The following is an 8710-nucleotide window of genomic DNA, read 5'->3' as shown; positions in this document are numbered from 1 at the left end:
TGAAAGGTTAAAGATACCGACTGCTTGGAAATAAAGAAAAAATTACGTTGATTATACCGGAAATCCCCAGATTTTTTCCTATAATTATGGTATCAATCTTATGTATGTTACATATAAGACATCATTTGTGGGTATCCAAAAAGCTTGAACTCTTGACCGCATAATGACCGTTACCTGGCCCCCAGTTATACCCGAACTCATGACCGCATCACGGCCGTCAACTAGGACCCCCACCTAGACTTTCAACCCCTAATCATATCAAGTACTGTCACCCCGAAACCTGATTTCCCCAAGATTATTTTCTTAGATGATGGCCCTATCCCGCCATGACATATGAAATGTATGTGTTCTGAGGCACGTTAATACATCCTTGACCCCTCAAATCTACCTAGGAACTTTTGAGGTTTCAGTCAATAACCCTAAACCAATTTAAAAAATCCTAAACTTTAAAATATTTAAACCCATAACACTACCCCTAAAAATTAAAAATTCTAACCCTAAAAATTTAAAACCATAACCTTAGAAGAGAGAAAGAAAAAAGCGTGTGCAGTTGGGCATGCTTTCGTTTTTTTAAAAGGAAATCGTGGCTAGCTATAAAAAGCGTGCCCAACTAGACGCGCTTTTCTCTTCTCTCTCCTAAAAGCAACCAATTTCTCTAAATTAAAAAACGACATAAAAACCTAATTAAAAAATCGACATTTACATCTAATTTATTCAGACCAAACATTTTTTTATAAATATAATTTAAAAGAAAACAATAAACTTGAAAAAGAAAAAGTAAAAGCATAAATAAAAGAAAGTTTGATTTTCAATGAACTCATCATTAACCTTTAAGCATTTTCCAGCAACGGCGGTCCCACTGTTGGATCCCACAGGTCCTTTGCCCAATCAATTTTCTATCCATGAATCTGATTATTTGGACCCACCAGGCTATCGTCAATACCGTCTTTCTCTTTCTTGGTGGACTGATCTCGTCCCATCACCCTCACAGAGAGAAAAAGTGTCGGTCATTATCAAAAAAATAGAAATACTCCGTTACACAGATAACACGTTTTTAATGAGAAACATAATATTATATACATCAGTAATTTTAGATTTGTATTAAATATTGCAATAGTTTTCATTTTTCTCATTATGAGAATTAAGCAAAAGTATTGGCAAAATTATATTATATTAAAAAATGATGTATAGTTAAAAATGTTATAAATTTATCGATTGAATTTTAATTCAATTAGTATTAGTATTAGTATTAGTATTGGTATTGTTGTTAGTGTAGGAGGATGTGAGTTCGAGTATGTTGAAATACATTATCCTCTAAATTAATGGTTGAAGATGGACTATAGGTAATTTTGGATATTGTTTTAAAAAGATGTTATCAAATTTATAAATTTTACAATAATTTTGTACCTTAAAAATTCTAGAAAAATAGAAGGGCCAAATATAAAAGTTCACCTGTTCTTTTTATTGTAATAAGTACGCAAGGTATAGAATTGAGGGATGGAGACCAGCTGGCACTTGACAATGTGATTTTGGTCTAATTCATTAAATTTGGATCTATAAATTAAGCGCAAAGGCTTCACCAGGGACTGCTCAAGTCTCCCTTTACAACCCTTGTTCTTCTAACACGATTTCAAGGTATGAATATTCCAATCTTTCTCTTTCATCATTCCATTTTTTTAATTAGAAAAATCACTATTTTCTCTCTTTCAAACATTCAGTAGAAGTAGAAGTTCATACATGTTCTTATCTCATTTTAATGATATCAAAACCTGCCTTTTCATCTCATTCATTTCAAGATGCGACTGACAAAGGAGTTTGTTATCTAATTTATAGATGGAGATTACTATAAAGGAGTCTGCTATTGTTCGTCCAGCTGAAGACACTCCCAAACGAAGTCTATGGAACTCCAATTTAGATATAGTGATGACAAGATACCACATCCCTACTGTATACTATTACAAGCCAAATGGTTCTTTTGATTTCTTTGATACTGGAAGGCTTAAAGAAGCTTTGAGCAAGATTCTTGTTCCATTTTACCCTATTGCTGGAAGGTTGGGGTATGATGAAAATGGAAGACTTGAGATAATATGCAACGCTGAAGGAGTTTTATTCGTTGAAGCTGAAACTACTTCAGTCATGGAACATTTGATTGGTGATTTTACCGAGAACCATCAAGTTTTAAGTTTAGTCCCTAAAGTCGACTATTCTGAAGGAATATCTTCCTATCCACTTATTGTATTGCAGGTAATCCGCAAACATTTCACCGAAAAAAGGATATAAAATATAAAGATTTATATAATAATAGTTTATTTATTGTGTGTGTATTTTACCAGGTAACTAAGTTCAAATGCGGTGGAGTTTGTCTTGGAGTAGGGATTCAACATACTTTAGGAGATGGCGCAGCGGCTCTTCATTTCATCAATAGTTGGGCTGACACTTCACGGGGCTTGACGCCTGCCATTGCACCATTCATTGATCGAACTCTTCTTCGTGCTCGGGACCCACCAACGCCTAAGCTCCACCATGTTGAATATGACCCTTCACCGGCATTGATGTCTGCATCAAAATCTCAATCAGATGATCATAAGCCATCCATTGTCTCCACCTTAGAGCTCACAGCTGATCAATTGAACACCCTGAAAGCCAAAGCAAAAGTTGCAAATGCAAACGGTGGTATAAAATATAGCAGCTTCAACATCTTGGCTGCACATATATGGCGCTGTGTAAGTAAAGCAAGGGGTCTTCCAGCTGATCAAGATACCAAGCTGTATTTTCCAGTTGACGGTCGATATAGATTGGATCCTCCGCTCCCACCAGGCTACTTCGGCAATGTAATCTTTACGACTGCACTAATTGCTCAAGCTGGTGATCTCGAAACCGAATCATTTACTGACACCATAAAGAGGATCCATGAACGATTAAATCAGATAAATGATGAATATTTAAGATCAGCTATGTTGTTCCAATAGGGTCGGAAGCGTGTAAATTATTGTACTAAAAAATCACACAAAGTTCAATTCCCAGGGAAGAGAGGTGGATCACAAGGATCTCTTAAATACCAAGTCTTTCCTTAGTCAGAATATTCCTTCTAACGTAATTTAATAGCACAATTAAATACTACTATTATACCCTCAAATATTGAAAGAAAAATAGGACAAAAAGAACATAAGAGTTTTAACGAGGTTCGGTAAATTATACCTACGTCCTCGGGCACTAACACCAGATGATAACTTTACTATCTCCAAAATATTACAAACAAATAGAATTCCTTAAGAATTCTCAAATGGGAGAAGAGAGAAAACTAAGAGAGAAAGATTGGTTGGGATGGTTGAAATGAGAAATGGTTAGGCCTATTTATAGTTGAGGTTCAGGGACTAACTTGCAAATGGCCTAAAAAATTAGGGACCAAAATTGCAATTATCCCATTCAACTTTAAACAACTTGCCTATCACTTTTTTTCTTTCGGTGCCACTTGCACCTCCCATTTTTGACTTTTCAACAATCTCCACCTTGAAGATTTGATTAGGATAATCACATCTTCACACACTTCCTTCAACTCCCCAAATTCGATAAAGCTATCTTTTGTAGTGCCTCCAAATGCGCTCTCGAGCGCCATACACCTAAAGGTGCTCAAATTCTCAGGATGTTAATCAAGTTCAAACAATGATTAAACTTGATTGTTGTTACCACCTTGGTCATCATATCTGCGGGATTATCTGCTGTCGGAATCTTCTGAAGTAGAATTTTTCCTTTTTCAAAGACTTCCCGCACAAAGTGATATCTTACGTCGATATGCTTGGTTTTTGAATGATAGACTTGATTTTTCGCTAAATGAATAGCACTCTGACTGTCACAATATAGACTAATGTGACTTTGAACAACTCCCAAGTCTTTCAATAATCCATTAAGCCAAATAGCCTTCTTAACAGCTTCTGTAACTGCCATATATTCTGCCTCTGTAGTAAACACAGCTACTGTAGACTGTAAGGTAGACTTCCAACTCACTGGGGCTTTCGCAAGAGTAAACAGATACCCCGTAGTTGAACGACGTTTATCTAAATCACCAGCAAAGTCGGAATCAACATATCCAACTACAAACTGACCAAGTGCTTCATCCTGTTCAAAAATTAAACCAACATCTACAGTTTTTCGAAGATACCGTAGAATCCATTTCACAGCTTGCCAATGTCATTTTCCAGGATCATGCATATACCTGCTCACAACTCCAACAGCTTGTGAAATGTCAGGCCTCGTACACACCATCGCATACATCAAACTCCCAACTGCATTAGCATATGGGACTTTCGCCATATATTCTCTTTCATCTTCAGTCTTCGGAGATAATTGAGCACTAAGTTTCAAATGAGAAGCAAGTGGGGTACTTACATGTTTTGTGTTTTCATTTACACCAAAACATTGTAATACCTTTTTCAGATATTGCTTCTGATTTAAACAGAGCTTGCCTCTCGGTCTATCTCTACTTATCTCCATGCCGAGAATCTTCTTGGCCTCACCTAGATCTTTCATCTCGAACTCTTGATTCAACTGAGCCTTCAGCTTATCTATCTCATTTTGGCTCTTTGAAGCGATTAACATATCATCAACATACAAGAGTAGATAAATGAAAGATCCGTCATGCAGCTTCTGCAAATATACACAATTGTCATATTTGATTCTTGTGTACTTCTGCCTTCTCATAAAGCTATCAAATCGCTTGTACCACTACCTCGGGGATTGCTTCAATCCATATAGCGATTTGTTCAGCTTACAAACCCAATTTCTACCACCAGCATCTGTGTATCCTTCGGGCTGAGTCATATAGATCTCCTCTTCTAACTCACCATGCAAGAAAGCCGTCTTAACATCAAGTTGAGCTAGCTCCAAATTCAACTGTGCTACCAAGGCCAACAAAATTCTAATGGAGGAATGCTTCACAACAGGGGAAAATACATCATTGTAGTCAATTCCCTCCTTCTGAGCGTAGCCTTTAGCTACCAATCTTGCCTTGTAGCGAATATCCTTCTTGCTAGGAGATCCATCTTTCTTTGCGAATACCCACTTGCATCCGATTGCCCTTTTACCTTTCGGTAATTGCGCCAATTCCCAAGTATTGTTCTTCAGGAGAGACTGCATTTCTTCATCCATGGCACTTTTCCATTTATCACTTTCTAAGCTTTGCATTGCTTCTTGATAAGTGATAGGAATATCATCAACAACGGGAAGGGCGTAGGCCACCATATCAGTAAATCGAACAGGTTTACGAATTTCTCTCCGTGGCCTTGCAACTGCAACTGGTTCTGGTGTACTTAGTGGTTCTTGGGTCAGAACCTCTTCAACCTCTAATTCCTCCATTGTGGCTGGAGAATTAGACTTATTAACTGGGCAAATCCCCATCTGCTCAAACTCCACCTGTTTTGGAGTACACTCCACCTGCTGTGGAGTATTGCTCGTCTGAATATCTTTATCTGCTACCTTTTTCAATGTGGCAGATTCATCAAAGGTAACATCTCTGCTACAGATCATTTTCTTTGTGCTTAAGCACCAAAGACGAAATCCCTTCACTCCAGAAGTGATTCCCATAAAGAGAGCTTTCTTTGCCATCGGATCTAACTTTGACTCCTTCACATGGTAATATGCAGTGGATCCAAACACATGTAAGGAATCATAATCTGTAGCCGGTTTTCCAGACCATACCTCCATAGGAGTTTTTCTTTTTAATGCAGATGATGGCAAACGATTAACAAGATGGCCAGCGTATGTCACAGCCTCAGCCCAAAATTGCTTGCCCAACCCAACATTGGACAACATACATCGAACTTTCTCAAGCAATGTTCGATTCATACGCTCTGCCAATCCATTCTGCTGTGGTGTATCCCTAACTGTGAAGTGTCGAACAATACCATACTCTTGGCACACATCGAAGAACGGATCAGTTTTATATTCCCCTCCATTGTCCGTCCTAAGCCGCTTGATTTTCTTGCCAGTCTGATTTTCGATCATAGTTTTCCATTTAAGAAAAACTCTAAGCACTTCATCCTTAGTTCTCATGGTATACACCCAAACTCTTCTAGAAAAGTCATCAACAAAAGTAACAAAGTAGTGTTTTCCTCCCAATGAAGGTGTCTTGGAAGGCCCCCACACATCTGAGTGAACATATTCCAAAATACCTTTTGTATTATGGATAGCAGTACTGAATTTCACTCTCTTTTGCTTTCCCAGAACACAATGCTCACAAAATTTTAATTTGTAAGCCTTTGCACCTTTCAACAATCCTTGCTTTGCCAGAATTTGCAAGGATTTTTCGCTGGCATGTCCCAACTTCATATGCCACAACTGCATTGAGTCCAATTCTTTGTTACCGGAAGCTGTAGCGACTGCTCCAATAACTGTACTACCTTGGTAGTAATACAAGTTATTTTTTCCTGATGCCCTTCAATATCACAAGTGCGCCAGATGTCACTTTCAAAATCCCATCTCTCATAGTAACAACTGAACCATTGGATTCCAAGGCTCCCAATGAGATGAGATTTTTCTTCAAACTGGGCACGTACCGAACATCAGTCAGAACTCTGGTTGATCCATCTTGATTCTTTAATTGGATTGAACCTATCCCAACAGTTTTACAGGCATTGTCATTGCCCATATAAACAACTCCTCCATTTAGTTCTACTAAATCAGAGAACCACTCCTGGTTAGGGGACATATGATAGGTACAACCCGAATCCAATATCCACTCATCTGAATGGAACGACGATGATGATGCAACCAGTGATAGTTCAGAGTCACTAGTATCATGCTTAGCAACACAAGCATCTACAGTAGCTTTTCCCTTATTCTTCAGCTTTGGACAATTTTTCTTCCAGTGGCCTTTCTCATGACAAAAAGCACATTCATCTTTCCCGAGTCTGGACTTTGACTTTGATCTCCCCTTTTGAGTTTTCTTTCGAGTGTATGAACGACCTCGGACTACTAAAGCTTCTGTATCTCTGATTGAGTTTTTCTGTTTGTCCTTCTTTCTCTGTTCATAACTGTATAAGGCCGCACAGACTTCGCTCAGAGATATATCACTCCTGCCATGAAGTAGAATAGTTTCTAGGAACTCAAACTCCTCAGGAAGTGACCCCAACAGCATCAACGCCAAATCTTCATCTTTGAATGTCTCATCCATATTCAGCAAATCAGTGACTAACTGATTAAATTTGGTGATGTGATCATTCATTGTGGTACTTGGGACGTATGTGAAGCGAAACAGTCTTTTCTTCAAGTGGAGCTTATTTTGACTGTTTTTCTTCAAAAAATTTTCTTCAAGTGCCACCCACAACTTATTTGCAGAAGTCTCCTTTGAAAAAGCATACCTCTGCTCTCGAGAAAGGCATGATCGAATTGTGCCACATGCCAACCAATTGATCGCCTTCCAATCTTTCTCCTGTACATCATCTGGTTTCTCTTCATCAATGGCAATGTCTAGACCCTGCTGAAAAAGGGCATCTAGAACCTCACTTTGCCACATACCAAAATGGCCCGTACCATCAAAGATCTTCACGGCCAATCTTGCATTTGCAATTATCGGTCTTATCCACATGGACGATGTTGAAGCTCCTACACCGACCGTTTTCTCCATAATCTTTCAATATACCTAAGGAAATCTTTTCTGATGTGGAAGATCAGTTTAAACTGCAACCACAGAGCATACTACGATTAACCTTCGGCTCTGATACCACTTGTTGTTCCAATAGGGTCGGAAGCGTGTAAATTATTATACTAAAAAATCACACAAAGTTCAATTCCCAGGGAAGAGAGGTGGATCACAAGGATCTCTTAAATACCAAGTCTTTCCTTAGTCAGAATATTCCTTCTAACGTAATTTAATAGCACAATTAAATACTACTATTATACCCTCAAATATTGAAAGAAAAATAGGACAAAAAGAACATAAGAGTTTTAACGAGGTTCGGTAAATTATACCTACGTCCTCGGGCACTAACACCAGATGATAACTTTACTATCTCCAAAATATTACAAACAAATAGAATTCCTTAAGAATTCTCAAATGGGAGAAGAGAGAAAACTAAGAGAGAAAGATTGGTTGGGATGGTTGAAATGAGAAATGGTTAGGCCTATTTATAGTTGAGGTTCAGGGACTAACTTGCAAATGGCCTAAAAAATTAGGGACCAAAATTGCAATTATCCCATTCAACTTTAAACAACTTGCCTATCACTTTTTTTCTTTCGGTGCCACTTGCAGCTCCCATTTTTGACTTTTCAACAAGCTATTGATTACATTGAAAAAGTGCCTGATTTAAACACCTTGGTTAGAGGACCGCATACTTTTCGATGCCCAAACCTTGTTGTTATTCCATGGAACTGGTTGCCTATATATGAGGCAGATTTCGGATGGGGTCGTCCCATATATATGGGGCCAGGGAATGTCGTCCAAGAAGGCAAAATTTACATACTACCAAGTCCAGTCAACGATGGGAGTTTGTCACTGGCAACTCGTTTAGAGACCTCTCACATGAAAGCCTTTGAAAAACTTCTTTATGAGTTTTAATAGTTATGTTATGTTACCGGTGTCTCGCGCATAAAGCTTGGATGTAATGAATGATCATTTGCATTTTACTTTTTTTGTGGTTGACGGATTGTAATGGAAATTAATGCAGTATCATTTAATGATTAATTTAAGAAGTTAGGTGATTTCTTTTTCCTTGAA

At 38.1% G+C, this 8710-nt stretch overlaps 1 pseudogene; it reads left to right on the top strand.

Moving 5' to 3' along the window:
• Positions 1-1475: 1475 nt before the first annotated feature.
• Positions 1476-8710, top strand: LOC107914570 (shikimate O-hydroxycinnamoyltransferase-like; annotated as a pseudogene).

This window comes from Gossypium hirsutum, chromosome D10, assembly GCF_007990345.1.
Source record: "Gossypium hirsutum isolate 1008001.06 chromosome D10, Gossypium_hirsutum_v2.1, whole genome shotgun sequence".
Lineage (NCBI taxonomy): Eukaryota > Viridiplantae > Streptophyta > Magnoliopsida > Malvales > Malvaceae > Gossypium > Gossypium hirsutum.
Note: the sequence above shows the minus strand (reverse complement) of the source record. Positions and strands in the feature narration are given on the sequence as shown.